This window comes from Cricetulus griseus, chromosome 2 (assembly GCF_003668045.3).
Source record: "Cricetulus griseus strain 17A/GY chromosome 2, alternate assembly CriGri-PICRH-1.0, whole genome shotgun sequence".
Lineage (NCBI taxonomy): Eukaryota > Metazoa > Chordata > Mammalia > Rodentia > Cricetidae > Cricetulus > Cricetulus griseus.
The window spans coordinates 192757791-192776763 of NC_048595.1; the positions used below are offsets into that span (position 1 = coordinate 192757791).

The 18973-nt window shown below is 39.4% G+C and overlaps 1 long non-coding RNA gene across 2 annotated transcripts; it reads left to right on the forward strand.

The window, feature by feature from the left end:
- Positions 1 to 7302: 7302 nt before the first annotated feature.
- LOC107978730 lies at positions 7303 to 18573 on the forward strand. 2 transcript variants are annotated; one of them, XR_004768346.1, is made up of 3 exons: positions 7303 to 8343; positions 9190 to 9279; positions 17557 to 18573. It is a non-coding gene; the product is annotated as an uncharacterized LOC107978730 (long non-coding RNA). The 2 variants fall into 2 exon arrangements; XR_003482317.2 differs by lacking the exons at positions 7303 to 8343; positions 9190 to 9279 and adding an exon at positions 13772 to 15552.
- The last annotated feature ends 400 nt before the right edge of the window (positions 18574 to 18973 follow it).

Below are 18973 nucleotides of genomic sequence, written 5' to 3' on the forward strand. Positions count from 1 at the left end.
GGTCAACACAAATTGGACTTCATGTTTTAGCAGTTTTTTGCCTTTGCTTTTGTTTCTTAAGGGAGAGAATTAATATGAAGTTGGGAACAGGAAGGCTCAGGGAGGAAGTCGGGGGATAGGTAGGAATATGGTAAAAATATTGTAAGACATTCTCAAAGAATAAATAACCTTTTAAAAACTGACAAGAGACGCTTGCATGGTGTGCTGAAAGAGGAAAATTTATTTCGACTGGGAGGACTACAAACTGGTACAACAAGTATGGTAATCTGTGTGGAGGTTCTTCAAAAACTTGGAACTCAACTTACCACATGATCCAGCTATACTCTTCTTCAGCGCACATACAAAGGGCTCTAAATACTACTCCATAATTACTTGCTCTTTCATGTTCATTATTACTCTATTCACAATAGCCATAACATTAGGAAACAGTCAGTGTCCATCAACTAATGAATGGATAATGAAATGTGGTACATTTACACAATGGAATATTATTCAGCTGTTCAAAACGAAAAGAAATTTTGAAATATTCGGTTACATAGGTAGAGCTAAGGTAACTCACACACACACAAAAATAAACAAATGTTATGTTTGGGCTCATCTGTGGGTGCTAGCTGTGATTCTTCAAATATGTGTGCTTCATTTGTGATGTGACAGAAACAGAAAACTGACAGAGGCAGGGGATAATTATGGAAATTGTTTTCTGGACACAGCAGGGTAGCTGCACATATGAGCTCACAGCATGCACAAATCCTGTGCAAGCCCAGGCCAAACAAATCCCAGCATGGAGAGAGGGCACACAATCTCACCCCTAACCATGGATCTCCTGTTAATTGTTAGCTGCTGAATGAGGACGAGACAGTTTCTCTAAGAGAATAACACCTGGTTAAATCAGTCATACTCCAGTGAATGATCATCCCATATATCCAAGAAATTCTCAGCAGCACAAATTGGGTTTGAAGGGTTTAAAAAAAAGAAAAGGACATAAAGTTAGATAGGTAGAGAGGGGTAGTGGATCAGGGAAGAGTTCTGGGAGGAAGGTGAATATCATCAAATCATACACAAAACTCTCACAAAACCAAGCAAACAATAACAAAATATTTTAAGAGATTCACAGTCTTACTCCATAGTGGAGTTTGTGAGATTGGCAGTAGAGTCCTTGGCCTTTTGTTGACCTATACATTTTAGTTGCTGTGGGAGACTCCTCCATTTTACCTGGTCTCAGTTGTTCCCAATCTATTCAAATAGGTTAATCTATTATCTTGGTGTCCTATTACCTTCTACCATAGGAGAAACTGCAAAAGGATGCAGTTTCTTGGTACTAAGCTGTATATGAAAGGATCGATACATGGGAAGTGAATCTATTATTCTTACCTTCTTCAACATATTCGATCTCAGGTATTTTGTTCCAAGGCTGTCCTGAATCATCTCCTCTTGGCTCCCAGGCTTCCCAGAGGTTTTCACATCAATGAATAAGTGAAAGTGAAGACAATGGTTCTGTGAAAGAATGATGGTTAGATCCTCCTATTCAGCCCTCTTTCCCATGCCATCCTTTCCATTTGACAGTCTTTTAAAGTATAAAACACACACTGAGCAGATGGCCTGCTATTCCTTACTTTCTTGAGAGAAGAGAAAGTAGATATTTATACAAAGACTTGTACTCAAGTGTTCATACAGCCTTATCTGTAATACTCCCAGACTGAAAATAACCCACATTCTCAAGTGAATAAACAAATTGTCGTATATATTTGCAATGCAAAAGTACTCAGCAATAAAAATAACTCAGCAATAATCTATAGTGGCATAGAGATGATTGATGGTTACCTGGAGTTGAGTGCTGAGGATGAAATCAAAGAAGCAAAGAGGTGGTGTTAAAAAAGAGCAGGAAGAAATCTCTGGTGAATATATTTATTATTCTAGTTAAGATGCATATGTATGTCATACTTTGACAGATTACATAATTTAAATATGTGCAATTGTAAACTGCATGAATTACACTTCAAATTAAAAATAAAGCAGCATGTCTTTCTTTGACTATCCACTGTCATGTAGAGAGGCACAATAAATTTCAAGCAGTCTAACACTAAACTTATCAGACTAACTAAAGCATGCCTTGACAATGCAAAGATCAAACAGTACTCTATTCATTGTTGCATGGATATAAAGGCAAATGGACATCAGCTTTACAACACTATTCTCTTGTATAAAACATCTAGATTTGGACACTGCAGGGATGTACAGCAATTTTAGGAGGTTTGCAATAATGTAGGCTGTCATAGACTTGGTTCCACAATGCATGTAGGAAGCACCTCAAGTATCAGCCATTAAGAGCATTGGCTTCTCTTCCAGAGAACTTAGGTTCTGTTCCCAGTACGCACATGAATGCTGACAACCATCTGTAACTCCAGTCCCAGGGGATTTGATACCTTCTCTGAACCTCTCTGTATGTGACATTCATTCACATGGTACACATACATGCATTCAGGCAAAATATGAATACATAAATGAATCCAAAATTTTTTAAATCAGCTACCATCAAGTCATTCCAGCAGCAGGAAAGATAAAGGTATGATGAACACAATTCTCTGTTTAAGGACATCTATCAGAACTCACAAATGGCAATTTTCAAAGCTACCTCATTGGCTCAAAATGAATTGCATGGCCACACCTTCTTCAGTAACTACTTTGAGAATTGTGGTTTTTAAGTTACCACAGGTCAGCTAAATGTCTAAGGTATAATATATAAGAAAATGAGATAAAATGAACTTGCTAGTTGCTCTTGGCATACAAGTTTAGACTGTAATACATTTCAGACCTGAGCAAATGAGCATTTGACTTTGAAAATAAAGTCAAGGTCCATGAGTGACTCCTGCACTGCTGTAGGATATTTGATCGCACTGTGAACCCCGTTTGCATTTGCATTAATTAAATAAAATCAACCCTGGGTCATGAGGCTGAATTAGAACAAGTTGACAGAAAGTAGAGTCATGGAGAGTCAGAGGGTGTCTGGAAGATGATAGAGAGATGCACAAGAAGTAGTAGGGAGCAACTTTATGTGGCATGATTTTTGTTGCAGAGTGGAAGGACACTTTCAGAGATACTGGCAAAGAAAGAAGGTCAGCTAGTTGCTATTCAACCTCTCTGAGCTAGTAGGTTTTCATCCCAACATCTGACTCCCAAGTCTTACTGATAAATAGAATGAGAGAGATTTAGTCAAAAGCTATGTATGGTGGCAGTATCAGGCCAGTATCTATGAAAAATGACACCGTACTCTTCATTTTTAGTATTTAAAATGAAGAAAAGGTAATTTGTTGCAGAGTAGAAAGGGTACTGAACTTTTACTTTCCTGTGTGTATGTATGAGTGTATGTAACTCTCTCTCTCTCTCTCTCTCTCTCTCTCTCTCTCTCTCTCTCTCTCTCGTGTGTGTGTGTGTGTGTGTGTGTGTGTGTGTGTGTGTGTGTGTGATGCAGGTATGGACAGGTACACAGCCATGTGTGCTTGTGGAGGCTAGAAGTAAATATCTCCCTGTCCCAGGAACTCACCGATTTGTCTAGATTAACTGGTTGGTCATCCCTAGAGATGCCTCCCTAGCAGTGGAATCATGAGTAGATGTGCCACCAGGCCCCACTTTCCACATGGTGGGTGAGAATCTGAACTCAGGCCTTCAGGCATGCATGGCAAGCACTTTACTAACCGAGCCCTCTCCCCTGATGTTTTTCAAGAACAACTTCAGCTTATTATTATCCTAAATGTCTAGACATTTAGAACTTGTATCTGATGAAGTAAATAATTCATTATGATTTGTAAGGACTGCCATATGATGACTAACTAATTTGTGGCCTTTAATCCTAAAATTGCCTCTTAAGTCATATATATTCTTGCTGCATCAATCAAAGATGCTTACCAGACAGTACTAATCTGTATTCCCTGAGGTAAAAACCAACCCTATGCTTTTCTGGAAGGAAGTCTTCCTATGCCTCAATAGGACCCCTTTGACAACCCATTCTTCTTTCCACTTATAACAAAAGACACAGTGTCTACCCAGATAAACACCCTCAAATAATTATAACTTTACACTCAGGAAAGCATGTTACTCTCTTTTCATTCATTTTCAACTACACTACATTCATTTTCAACTTTGGAGGGAACAGGAGGTGGGATTATGTGATTGTGGGATGACTGATGTTACATTATGGGGAAAGTTGTCTATTTCTAGGCAGCAGAGAGCTAAGATCATGAAGACCCATAGTTCTTGAGCTGTTCAATTCATTAAATTCCCAGGATATGAACAGGAAGGAGAGCAGTGCAAATTTTCTTTTTCTATGATTTGATCCTTTGTAGTCAGTGCAACTTGTATATGAATTTGATGAAGCAGCAAGCGCCTATATGAAATGAACAGACCTCTCACAAGATGAAAAAAGCCTAGGTTTCTTTTATTTAATTTCTTCCATTTTTCAAGACACTAGGATATTAAAAAGTGGAGTGGGATTTCTTGAATGACAGAATACATATCTCAGAGAGGCACTCCAGGAAGATACTTTAACTGTTGAAAACTACATGAAATAATCTTCATTCTTAGAGACCCTAGAAATTGCCTTAATGACACACTACAAATGGCAAAACATTTACTAAAGAAAAGGAAAGATAGTTCACTGAGAACAGAGAGCAGTCATGACATTCAAGCTAGAGCAGTCACTCTGTGCACTCAAACCAGTTCTTTATTACAGACACTCTACACTATGGGTGCAGGAGTGAAGATGTGGGAAAAAAGGAGAATTTCCCCTAGCTGGCAGGGGTCATTGCTTGTGGCTTTACCTTGGAAAGAGTAGTCTGGATGTTGTTCTTTTTCACCTCTAGCTTTATAAAGAAGCAGCTTTACCGAGGCCAAGATGCCAAGATCTTTCTTCTCCCACTGTGTAAGGATGTTATTCCACCTATACATAGCATATCTGGAACCCTAAAGTCCTGAGCATCTCATCCCAGCTTACTTGAAAGATAAACTTTCCTGCAGGGAAGGGCAGAGGGAGAAGAAATGACACCACCCTCCCTTTCCCAGTACTTTGATAAATTGGAATGTCACTCCAGAAAAATCCTAGACCCAATTTGCCTTGGAGATCTAGAGGTCTTCCAGGAGGAATAGAAAGCCATAGTGACCCAGCCATCTGTGAGCAGTGCCATCCCTGGGCAGGTGGTCCTGAGGCATGGTAAGAAAGCAAACTAAGCAGCTCAGGGGATCAAGTCAAGTGTAATTAGAACTCCTCCATAGCAGCTGCTTCAGTTCCTACCTTTAGGTTCCTGTCTTGAATTCCTTGCCTGATTTTCTTTGATGATGGACTGTAACATGAAAGTGAAAGCCAAGTAAACCCTTTACTCTCTGAGTTACTTTCGGTCATGGTGTTTTATCACAGCAACAGAAACTGTAGTCAAGAACATAGTGGGTTTTACCTGCTTGTTAGAACTTACATTGAAAGGTGAATGGTGGTGGCTCATGCCTTTAATCCCAGCACTTGGGTGCCAGAGGCAGGCAGATCTTCATGAGTTCGAGGCCAGCCTGGTCTACAGAGCAAATGGCAGGATAGGCTCCAAAGCTACACAGAGAAACCTGGTCTGGAAAAACAAAAAACAAAACAAAACAAAACAAAAACCTTACAGTAAAAATGGACAAATAGAAGTTTCAAGATTTCATGTTTGGTGGTTGTCAGGGAACATGAATGAAAAGTATATAATGAATGGCATATGACAGTCTCACATAAGAATGAAAAGGATCAGGTATGTATCTCAAGTAATTGAAGATAAATAAAGGCACAGGGCAACACATTTAGGTGAAAGTGATATTCTCTGCCTTGTCCCAGTTGAGTGTAAACAGGGACATTAAGGAATTACCCAGAAGCACTCTGGTGGACTTGGATCTAGAGCATTCTTTTTGTACAAGAAGGGGACAGGCAGGGATGGAAACTTCTCTTCCAACTCAGCCATTGTTTGGCTTCACTCGAAATAAATCATTATTGATCTGTGAGCCTCCTTTACCTCATATGAAAATAAAGGCAATGAAGAAATACCTCTGCTCTTCCACTTCTGTGAGGCTGTGTGATTTTACTGCTCAAACAAAGCCTGCTATCCATAACCCCTGTGCCCTCAATTATGGAACACTTTATCTAGCCTTTGTTTTTTATGATGTTTTCTGAATCTGAGCTATGCTTTCCTGAAATACCAATCTCTTCCTTACCTAATATCATTTATAGTATTTTCATTTTCACACATAGCAATTCCCATTGGAATTGGCCTAAACAGGTGGATTCATGAGCTTGTATCAAGGAAAATAAATGTCTGAGTACTTCATATGCTGTGTGCCACTGTTTGCAATTTTTCCTTCCTTTCTCTCTGCTATGTAGCTCTGCTTCAGACATTTTCTTACCCCTAACTCCATTCTAATAGTTGTCTCTATATTTCCCTGCATTATATCAATCAATTACAGTAATTAGCAATTAGAAGGGAGCATGGCATAAATGTCCTAGAATTACATAAAAACAATGTCTGAGATTCATGCAAATTAAACTTATACATGTGTTCCAGGACTGTTTGTTGCTGAATAAACTGGACATAAAGGACCCACAAAAAATGACTGCTGAACTTACAAAACAAGACAGTACTGAAGGGTTCCTGTTAAAATGGAGAAGTGTGGTAGTTACACTATGGCCTATGGGCTGAAGATGGATGCCCCAACGTTACAGAGGATCTTTGGGTAACTGTCCAGGTAGCCAGATGTCTCTGTCAATTCTACAGTTTATATATTTTCCTTCTGTGGTCTTTGATAGAGTTGAAGACAGATAGTTATGGTGATAGTTTTCTTGAGTTATTATAAAAGATAAGTTATCCTTCTTTTATTTAGACAGAAAAGAGGAGATGATGGAGAATGTACTGTGTATGTTTATCTTATTGATTGTTAAATAAAATACTGTTTGGCCAATGAGACAGCAAGTTAGAGGGGACTAGGAGTCAAAGAGGATTCTGGGAAATGTAGTAGAGAAGTGGTGATCCAGGCAGGAAATGACATAGCAAGGAGACTCATATTTAAAGAAAGAGAAACAGGAAGTGTCCCCCTTTTCCCCTCTGTTCTTGCTCCAGCTGCACAATGTGATCCACCGGCAAGGAGGGACGCCAATAAGGCATCGGATAAGATAAGTCTTATAAAATATATAGATTTATGATAATTAAGACTGAGCTAACAGATAAGGAATCCTAGTCATTGGCCAAGCAGCTTTGAACCTAATACAAGTCTCTCTGTGCATTAATTTGGGCCCTAATTCAGGCGGGGCGGCTGGCATAAAGCACACACGTGGCGGTAGAGCTTGGGTGGCTTTGGTGGAAAGATTTATTGTAACAATGCTGTGTGCCACTCTTTGCAGTTTTTCTTTCCTTTCTCTCTGCTATGTAGCTCTGCTTCAAACATTTTCTTACCCCTAACTCCATTCTAATAGTAGTCTCTGTATTTCTCTGCAATAAATCAATCAATTACAGTAATTAGCAATTAGAAGGGAGCATGGCAAAAATGTCCTAGAATTACATAAAAACAATGTCTGAGATTCATGTAAATTAAACTTATATATGTGTTCCAGAAAAATGTTTAAGTGTTGGTGGTCTGAGTTAATAAAAATGGAAAGGGTGTAGGGAGACTATCGAGGACAAATCACAGCATCTCCACAGAGAACAGATAGGACTGATTCTGTGCAAACTCCACTAAAGCTACCCAGGATGTGTAATAGTGTATACTGAAGAAATAATCTTGTAAATGAAATAGATTTCTCAATTTGTTAAAATGTTGTATTCTATCAATTTGCCTGTCACTTCCTCCTCTCGTACGACCCTTCCTCATTTATGACTTTTCTTCCATGCATTTTTATGATCTGCTTTATGTTCTAGACTCATTTTTTTACTGTTCATCTCAAAATCTTACATTTTTTCCAGCACTGACTAGGTTTACCTAGTTGTTTATCAAACATTTATTACATTAAATATAGATAATATGCTGTAGGTAATTGATAAATGCAGCCTTTCCTCCATAATGATTAATACTAAGCAGAAATCCTGCATGGTTTATGTCGTGAAATACCAGGAAAAAAGAGAGAGAGCAAATCAGACCTTTGTTAGTATTTCTCAGCATGTAAAATGTATTTTAACAGACTATTATTTCTCATTGGTTTTCATCATTCTTTTAGTGACTTCCGTCTTCCTCTGTTTTAGAAGCACTGACCTAATAGAAATAGGAACCACATACAAATAAATTGTTCACTAACCATCTTAAGAGTGACTGAAGACTGTCCTTCCTAAGAAAGGAGAAAGAGAAGTAAGTTTTGGTGACGAATCATCTTTGCTTTGGGTTTAATGTCCTGTGAAACTCAACTCTGAATGAAATAGATACTTTTGAGGGAAAGAATGAAGACTTAAGAAGAGAGAATAACTGTAGGCAAAAAATGTAATAATACCAAGTAAAGCTTTTGCCAACTCTGTGATGATTAATTTTAAATATCCGTTTGCCTGGATTGAGGGGTGCATAGGTGGGTGATGAGGGTGTGTCTAGGAGAATGTTTTGGAAATTAGGGTTAAACATAGCCTAAGGAGAACAGAGCTTTATAGTGAATTCATATGAAAGCTTCATTGTTCTATGGCCCCTGGAATGGCTTTCTACTCTGTCAGGACATAAAAGATAGCAAGAACCCTGGCTTAAATAATTAGAGCACTTAGAGACTGTGATATGAGCTATTCCCTGATATAGAATCTACACTGGTGATGACTAACCTGACACTTGTAAAAGGCAAGGAAGTCAGTGACTGTATCTGATGCTTTGAATATTTTTGCCAAGCAATATTTTAAGTATTTATAAAGGCCCTGTAAGGTATGTACTGTTAGCACTCCTAAGGGTCTGAAGTCAAGATGCCAAGAGCTAGAAGTTAGGTTTACACACTGGAAGTCCGTAATCTGAAACCAAACTAGAATAGACAATTTTCCCTGCTATTAAAAATACATCTGTGGTAGTTTGAATATAACTAAACACCATAATCTCACAGAGAGTAACACTATTAGGAGGCATGGCTTTGTTGGAGGAAGTGTGTCATTGTTGGGGAAGGCTTTGAGGTTTTTCTATGCTCAGGATACTACCCAGTATTTCAGTCAACTTCTTGTTGCCTGCAAGATGTAGGACTTTCAGCCACTCCAGCACTGTGTCTGCCTGCATGCCACCATGCTCCCCACCGTGATGATGATAAATTGAACCTCTGAAAAAGTAAGTGAGCCATGCCAATTAATGTTTTCTTTGTAAGAGTTGCCATGGTCATGGTGTTTCTTCACACCAATAAAAACCCTAAGACATTTCCCCTGTGCCAGAAAGCTCTACTTACCTGTATTGTCTCCCTCTATCAAGGCATCTCCTTTCTTTCCGTCCTCTATTCCTCCTGTCTCAGTCCTCTTCTTCTCCTCCCCCTCCCTCTCTTCCCTTCCCACCTCCTTCCTCTCTACCCCCCCTCCCATGCTCCAACTTTGCTCAGGGTTTCTTGTCCCCATCCCCTTCTTCTAGGAACTATGCAATCTTCTCTTGGTGTCCTCCTTGTTTCCTAGCTCCTCTAGCAATGTGGATTGTAGACTGCTATTTCTTTGGTCTATGTCTAAAAATCATATATGAGTGAATACATACCATGTTTATGTTTTTGTGATTGGGTTACCTCACTCAGGATGGTTTCTTCTAGTTCCATCCATTTGCTTTCAATTTTCAAGATTCCATTTTTTTTCTGCTGAGTAGTACTCCATTGTGTAAATGTACCACATTTTCTCTATCCATTCTTCAGTTCAGGGGCATCTAGGTGGCCTCCAGGTTCTGGCTATTACAAATAATGTTACTATAGGGGATCCACAGGGATAACCCCAACTAAGAATCCAGGCAGTAGTAGAGAAGATGCCATTGATGTCCTTCCCTTTAATGAGATTGATGTCTACCTTGGTTACCATTCCTAGAGCCTTCATCCAGTAGCTGTTCAAAGCAGAAACAGGCACCCACAGCTAAGCACTGAACCATACTCCTGGAATCAAGTTGTGGAGAGGGAGGAGGGATAAGCAAAGGAGCCAAGACAGTGCTGCAGAAACAGTTGACCTGGCCTAGTGAGAGCATGGAGACCCTAGTCATAAAGCTGCAGAAACAGCATTGGACCAAACCAAGCCCTCTGAATGTGGGTGCCAGCTAGGAGGCCAAGATAGTCTATGGGACCTCTAACAGTGGAGCCAGTCCTTAACCCTAGAGCACAAATGGACTTTGGGAGCCCATTCCCTATGGCGGGATACTATTGCAGCCCAGATACAGCGAGGAGGGCCTAGGCCCTCCCCCAAATGATATGATGAACTTTGAAGGTCCCTGGTATAGGACCTCACTGTCCCTGGGGAGGAGTTGGGGGATGGATTGGGCTTGTTGGTGGGGAACATGGGAGGTTGAGGGAATGGGGGGATGGATATGTAAATATGAGTAGGAATTAAAGAATTTAAAAAAATCACATAAAAACCCCTAAGACACCATCTTTTCTCACATAATCCATCCTGAATATGGTTTTCCCTCCCTCTGATCCTCCTCATTCCTTCACATCTTCCCTCCTGATGGATCCACTCCCTTCTCTCTCTCATTAGAAAGCAAACAGGCTTCTAAGGGATGATAATACTATTAAAACAAAAACTGACACATTGGAATAGGACAAAACAAACAAATAGATGGAAAAGACTTCATTGTTACCTTTCTCCACTTAGAATAGATACAATTTTTAAGTGCTGTATAATATGAAAACTGGATCTAGTTTTACATGTTTTAACATATTTACAGTAGTGATATATTTTAACAAATAAAAGTAAATATTTTAGTAAATAAAAACATTGCCTTAAGTAATATCCTATATCTTCTATTGGGATAAACAGCATGACCATAAGCAACTTGGGGAGAACAGGGTTTATTTCATCTTACACTTCCACAGGACAGTCTATCCAAACATGGTGCAAGAATGAAGTCATATGAGGAGAATTCTGAGAGCTTTTGAGAAAACTCCAAGAAAATAAGACCAAAGTCTTGTGACATTGGTTTCTTCAAAACATGGAGTTGTCTCTTGGAATGTGTTCTTGTGCTCTTGCCCGGTGTAGCATATAGGAGTGAGTTTACTTCAGATTACTAATTATTTCTTTCTGCTGATAATCAATTAAATGTTTATATGTCTCTATTGAAAAACATGTTTTTGCCATGTGTAGCTTGTCCTTGTGGTTATATACAGTTTGAACTCATGAGAATTCCAGTGAACTTTATCCTCAGAGTATAAATTATCTGAGGCTCTGAATAAAGTTGAAACTTTAAATGAGACTTTGGTCCCCTCCATTTATTGGCTCCACTTTCCTGGGTCCCACCACCTATAGAGAGGTGGGTGCAAGTCCATCACTGAGAGAAAGTCATCATTGAAAACTCAGGGCAAGAACCGGGAGACGGAACTAGAATAGAGACCACAAAGGGCTGCTGCTTACTGGCTTGCTCCTCATAGCTTTCTCAGCCTGCTATGCTTTACAACCCAAGACCACTTGCCAGGGGTACCACAAACCCTTCAGGCTAAGTCCACTCACATCAAACACTAATCAAGAAAATGTGCTGCAGATTTGTCTACAGAAAATGTGATGGAGGCATTTTCTCAATTGAGGTTCCTCTTCCCGGATAATTCTGTTTTGTGTCAAGTTGATTAAAAAACAAAAAAAGACAATAAGCACGGGATAGTCTGACTAAAAGGATGCAACTAATATCTAAGCACTTGCTTCATGCATATGTATGGTTGAGCTACACAATACAAATTACATAATTTCACTGATTTCACAAGTTAAAATATATATGTATTTAAAACTGGATTAAACAGTATAAACATAATGATAGCATTACAATAATGATTTAAATTTTAAACTTAGTTGCTGAGAGCACTGTAATAGCTTAGAGGCTGTATTTCACAGGGGATAAAGTAGCTTATAAGTCTCCTTTTCAGTTGTTTTTCTTTTTTATTAAATTAGAAATGAGCTTATTTCACATGTCAATCTCAGTTCCCTTTCCCTCCCACCTTTCTGCTCTCCAGGGAAGGTGAGGCTTTCCATGGGGGATCTCCAAAGTCTGTCATATCATTTGGAGCAGGGCCTAGGCTCCCCCGCCCCTTTCCCCCCGTGTGTCTAGGCCGAGACAGTAGCCCTCTATGTGGAATGGACTCCCAAAGTCCATTTGTACACTAGGGATAAATACTACCAGAGGCCCCATCGATTGCCCAGGCCTCCTAAATAACACCCATGTTCAGGAGGTCTGGATCAGTCCATTTTCCTGTGAATTTCAAGATTTCATTGTTTTTGTTGTTGTTGTTGTTTTTTGTTTTTTGGTTTTGGGTTTTTTTTTTCCTGAGTAGTTAATCCATTGTGTAAATGTACTACATTTTCTTTATCCATTCTTCAGTTGAGGGGCATCTAGGTTGCTTACAGATTCTAAGTATTACAAATAATGTTGCTATGAACATAGTTAAACAGATGTCCTTGTTGTATGAATGTGTATCTTTTGGATATATGCCTAAGACTGGAATTGCTGGATCTTGTGGTAGACTGATTCCCATTTTCCTGAGCAACCACCATAATGATTTCCAAAGTGGTTGTAGGAGTTGACACTCCTACCAGCAATGGAGGAGTGTTCCCCATTCTCCACATCCTCTCCAGCATAAACTGTCATTGGTGTTTTGATTTTAGCCTTTCTGACAGGAGAAAGATGGTATAACAGAGTTGTTTTGATTTGCATCCCTGATGACTAAGGATGTTGAGCACTTTAAGTGTCTTTCAGCCATTTTAGATTCCTCCATTGAGAATTCTCTATTTAGTTTTATACCCCACTTTTTAATTGGATTATTTGGTGTTTTGGTGACTAGCTTCTTGAGTTTTTTGTGTATTTTGGAAATCAGCCCTCTGTCAGATGTGGGGTTGGTAAAGATCATTACCAGTTCTGGGGCTGCTGTTTTGTCTTGTTGACTGTGTCCTTTACCTTACAGAAGCTTCTAAGTTTCAGGAGGTCTCATTTATTGTCTATCTCAGTGTCTGTGCTACTGGTGTTATGTTTAGGAAGCAGTCTTCTATACCAATTTGTTTGAGGGTACCTCCCACTTTCTCTTCTGAGAGGTTCGGTGTGGGTGGATTTATATTGAGGTCTTTGATCCATTTGGACTTAAGTTTTGTGCATGGTGATAGATATGGATCTATCTGCAGTTTTCTACATGCCAGCATTCAGTTATGCTAGCACCATTTGTTGAAGATGTTTTCCTTTTTCCATTGTATAATTTTAGCTTCTTTGTCAAAAATTAAGTGTTTATAGGTGTGTGGGTCTATATCAGGGTTTTCTGTTTGATTCCATTGTTTACATGTCTATTTTTGTGCCAATACCAAGCTGTTTTCAGCACCATAGTTCTATAATAGGTGATAATATAACAGGGACGGTGATGCCTCTAGAAGTTCCTTTATTGTACAGGGTTGTTTCGGCTATCCTGGGTCTTTTGTTTTTCCATATAAAGTTGAGAATTGTTCTTTCAAGGTCTGTGAAGAATTGTGCTGGGATTCTGATGAGGATAGCATTGAATCTGTAGATTGCTTTTGACAAGTTTGACATTTTTACTATGTTGATCCTACCTATCCAAGAGCATGGGAGATCTTTCTATTTTCTGTTATCTTCTTTAATTTCCTCTTTTAAAGACTCAAATTTCTTGCTATACAGGTCTTTCTCTTGTTTGGTGTTACCCCAGAGTATTTCATGTTGTTTTTGGCTATTGTAAAGAGTAATGTTTCTCTGATTTCTTTCTAAGCCCATTTGTAATCTATATATAGTGGGCTACTGATATTTTGAGTTAATCTTATATCCTGCAACTTTGCTGAAGGTGTTTATCAGCTGTAGGAGTTCCCTGGTAGAATTTTTTGTGTCACTTATTTAAATTATCCTATCATCTTCAAATAGTGAAAGTTTTACTTCTTTTCCAATGATATCCCCTTTATCTCTTTTTGTTGTCTTATTGCTCTAGCTATAAATAAAAATTTTCAAGTTTTCTATTTGTGTTGAATGCAGGGGCTTGAAATGTCTATACTTTTGCATTTTAGAAAATAAAAATATTATAGATTTTACCTGTTGCTTATGACTATTAAAATTCAAAATAATTGAATTAATTACGTATCTCCTATCTTTCCCTAGCTAACTATCCTCGGACACCAAATTTTAGTTAGTGGTATTTTCATCCCTTGTCTTTTCCCATGAAAATACCAAGAAACATTATTTCTTAAAATTTGATAATCTTCTTTTATAAAAGTGGGATCTAAGTATATATGCTTACCATAGTTTTCTTGGCAAGTACAAAATAAAACAAAGCCTTTAGGAGATGGGATGTAGAACATATAAATATTAATATTTCTATAACTTCATTACAAGATCTCTTGGTGGTTTCTATCTGAAAAATAAACACTCTCAATATAACTAATATTTGCAAATTGAAACCTCACCCACCATCTGTGGTGGCAGAAAGCTGAGGTCCAAAAAACACATAAGCCAAAATTGAATCACCAAAACTATGGGAATGCTGACCAGGAATACAAGCTCAAGGGTAAACACTGCCCCCCCCCCCGCCACCATAGAATCTGCTTATGTTCTATCCAACTAGGCTCTGGCTTGATGGATATGGATGGCAGTAAGTGCTGTTCAGTGACTGATGACTGGATTCTGGCCAGGTCTCTGTCCTAGCTGCTGCTGGCACCATTTGACTAAATATTTCAAAACCAACGCTCCTGTCCACCTTTATTCAATGGCACTCAGAGTCACTCATTTAAAGTACAGATTGATATTGAAGAAATACTCCCATTGGTAGCAAGTCCCTTTTCCCCTCTAAGAAGATTTTGTAAAGGCCAATGCCTAGGCTCCTTTCCTGGACATTTGACTTAATTGGTCTGTAGTAAGGGTCAACTGCTTTGTGTGCATTGTCACAGTTGTAAATTCCTGATTTTGAGGACTGTTTGTGACACATTACTAAGTAATAGATTCTGCACTTTCTCAGGCCAGAATTCATAATGCTGCACCTATTCTTCCTTGATAGATGCAATCAATTATCCAATATATAATCAATATATATGTATATATGTTTATATTATATATATATATATATAATATATATGTATAATCAATTCCCCAATGTATAACATAACAAGTATAATCAATTATCCAGTTTAGGCTTCCAGACTTATGACCCTGTGAGAGACTGCATACAGCTCAGCTCTAGTGGCCTACAAATACTCCAAGTCTCATGTTTTATCATCCAGTCCTCACACATTCCTTTAGCAGAATGGACCACATTTCCCAGCCTTCCTTTAAATAAGATTTATTTTTATTTTATATGTATGGATGTTTTGCCACCTGTATGCCTGTATACCACATGCCTGCAGTGCCAGAAGATGCCAGAAGAGGACATCGAATCCCAGGAAATTGGAGTTACAGACAGTTGTGAGTTGCTGTGCAGGTGCTAGGAGTCTAAGCCAGGTCCTCTAAAAGAGCAGCAAGTGCTCTTAACCTCTATGCTGTCTCTCAGTCTCCTTTGCAGCCTTTCTTTAATGGAGTAGGTATTAATAGTAGCCATGTATCCTCCTTTTAATTGTGTCATCTCAGGGAAGGCATTCAAGTATATACTAGTTCATAACTAAAGGGAGAAACTCCCAAGATGGCCAGTATCTTGCATCGATGATTTTCCTATCTCTCCTGGATCAACCCAATGATATGAACATCAGGTTATATTTCCCATCTTCAACAATGACAAACATTCCTTGAAAGTATGGAGAAAACTTCCAAGAGAATTTTCTATTTCCTTACTTTTAAGTGAATCGTTATGCCACCAACAACCAAGTGTTAAAAACTCCCATCATCTCTAAAGAAATTCTGCTTGGTACCTGGTGTCACCTGTGATCTCCCTATCTTCCTATGCCTTGCATCTTTGAGGCACTTCCACTCAGTGGTCAGACAGTCCAGAAACTCTCAGAACCATCTACAAAATAATCCCCCTACCCAGTACTCACATAAGAGTGCCAGGAAGTAAAACAGAGACCCTGGTTCACAGTGTACAACAGGTGCCATTCATCCCAGCTCCTCCCTCCTCCCTATTAAGCCAGCAGCACACTCCCTTCATGCATCTCCCTTGCTTACTATTTCTCCATAACTATTTCTTTTGTCCTGACTTGAGCAAGACCATTCAGCATCTGGCTAATTAACTTCAAATAAATTCTATTTAATTTTGTCCATGCCAATGAATTATCTCTCATTGGATTTGCAATCTAACCCTCAAACTCTGTCTGTCCTGCTCTTGAAAAAAATAACTAAGTACTTTTTGCTTCCTGGCTTAATTTTTTAGAACTCGGAGTGAGAGGGTTTTCTCAACAGAAACAAATTGATTTCTCCACATTTCCATTTCAGTCATGGGCACTGGCTGTTGATGGATATACACTTAATTCACCAACATACTCCTTTGTGGGTAAACATTTTAAACTGCCTGCCAGTCCCAATCCTGAGTGTTTCTACTTTTGCTAGAGCTTCTGTCACTTTCCTAAATGTTTTATTTCAGCCCAAGCAGAGCCTAAAGCATGACAGTTTGAAAGGTTATTGTAGAATTTCTAGTGAATGTCAGCTTGTCACACCCTTCCACTTCTACCATACATACTGGCTATTCAGCTCGAAGTTATCTGCTGTCAGTTTTGGGGGAATAGAATATCTTACAGTCACAGGGATATCCTGCTACCATATGACATCTTGCTGACAGCAGATAGACCTAACTATAGGTCACACCAAATGTCACCCAACTATAATATGGAGGGAAGTGCAAGGCAGAAATGCAGCCTCCTCAACTTCAGCCACACCCTTCCTTTTCTAAGATTATTAGCTCAACATTCAGGCTAAAATGAGCCCTACCAGGTAGTAACTCTGCAAACCTTGTCAGGGCCTTGTACTTAATTTGCTTTCATTTAAATTCTAAAGTGGGTTTAATTAGAACCTTACCTGGTATAGTTCTCAGGGCAAGGAATTGTACTTCACCACATACCTCTTAATGTGTGTCCAGCAGGGGCTGCCTTCTCCAAATGCAGAAGTCGGACCAATGTTCTATATAAAACAGTAGGGAGAAAGGCCCTCTGCTCCCTGGTCTCCTTATTAAAAACGGTTAATCAATCTAAATTTCAATCAACAGGTATAAAATGAACATTTGCCCTGTGCCCACCATCATGGTTGGGAAGAAACAAAGCTTTGAATTGGATTTGAATAAGAAGCAGCCAGGGGTATCTTTATCCCAGCACTAGCAGCTGCAGGGGGAAAGGAGAAAATAGAACTGTGTTTTATGGAGTATAAGTATACACTGGGGAACAAGGAAGGAAAGAGGGAAACACCGGTAAGGGAGTCCATCTATATGGCAGCTGTGGTTCACAAAGCTTATGTGATTCTTCTAATTCATTTTATTCTATTTTTCAGTTAAATGTAAGCTCTACAAAATGCACAGTCTTGAATCTAAGAAGAGCTTTGGCATTGTCATGGGAAGGTCTCCAGTTTCCTCAGCACTCAACTCTGGCAGTTGCCTCAGTCCTCATGCTCCAGTAAATGAAGAATTCAGACAGAAAACAGCAATTGATCAAGTAGTCAATATTTGTTAGAGCAAATTAGAATGCACTCAGGAGGAGTGGGTTGCTGGGTATTGCCAGCAGCCTCGAGCCTGGAAGGCACAGGGCTATGTCTCTCTTGTCCCTCTGTCCCTTCCCTGTGCTACCTTCAGGGTGAACCATTCTCAGTGAAGGGATGCAGTTTTCCCAGAAGCCCGTTTTGCCCAGGGATTAGTAAGTTATAAATAGATAAATAAGATTGAAGAATATGCATCAGGGTCAAATTACCCACCAAATTAAAAAGTTTACTAGGAGAAAGGTAACAACACTCTCATAATGTTCCCTAAGAAAGGACATTTTGAAGCCATTTTGATCCAGCCTAGCTAGCATCCACCACTATCACCCATTTTTCTTTCCATCTTGTTTTGGGGGTTGCTGGGTAGCCTGTCTGGAGTTGACCACTGCCACTGTCTTTATATCCTGACCACCAGATGACCACCACCATTATCAATATCAATGTGAACCTAAGTGTCTTTAATTCTTGCACTCAATGTCAGGAAAATGCCTAGAGAAATTCTCCAGTTTACAAGAGGAGGCAAATTAAATGTGATCTAAAACTCAGTCAGCCTATCCCTCCGATAATAGGATTTGGGATTTAGCTCACTCATCTAAAATACTTCCTTAACCCTCTCCATCCTCAACAGAGCACACAAAGGCAATTGAAAGCCCAGCACCTGAATCCACAACATGCTCTTAGCCCTGAGGATCACTCCCGCTGTGAGCCTAAATATATACCAGCTGGCTTCTACTCTGTGTGAAATGCAAAACGACAATTTCACTTGATAGGTCTCTTCTTCAAAGGAAGGTATACGACTTAAAAACTTAACATTTATTTATTTTCTATGTGTGCACATGTGTATGTTTGGAGAGCCTGTGTCTACCACTGTGAGTCTATGGAGGACAGAAGTCAATCTGCAGGAGTGCTTTCCCTCAGCTCTGTGGGACGGGGGGGGGGGGGGGGGGGGGGGATCACTCAGTGTACCAGGCTTGGTAGCAAGCACCTTAACCCACTGAGCTGTCCTGTCAAGCCCAGATGTAGAACTTTGAATCACACAGATACCTGATTCATGTCATGAAAGACACAGATGGTCAGGAGATATTCTGTCCTATCAAAAGGCTCTCAAGGAAAACTTGGAGTTAAGATGATGAGATGGTCACTAAGGGTTTAACTCTGGGGTCATGAGGAAAATTCAGATAAGATGCTGATCCTGAGCCCCAAGGAGCTGGAGAAA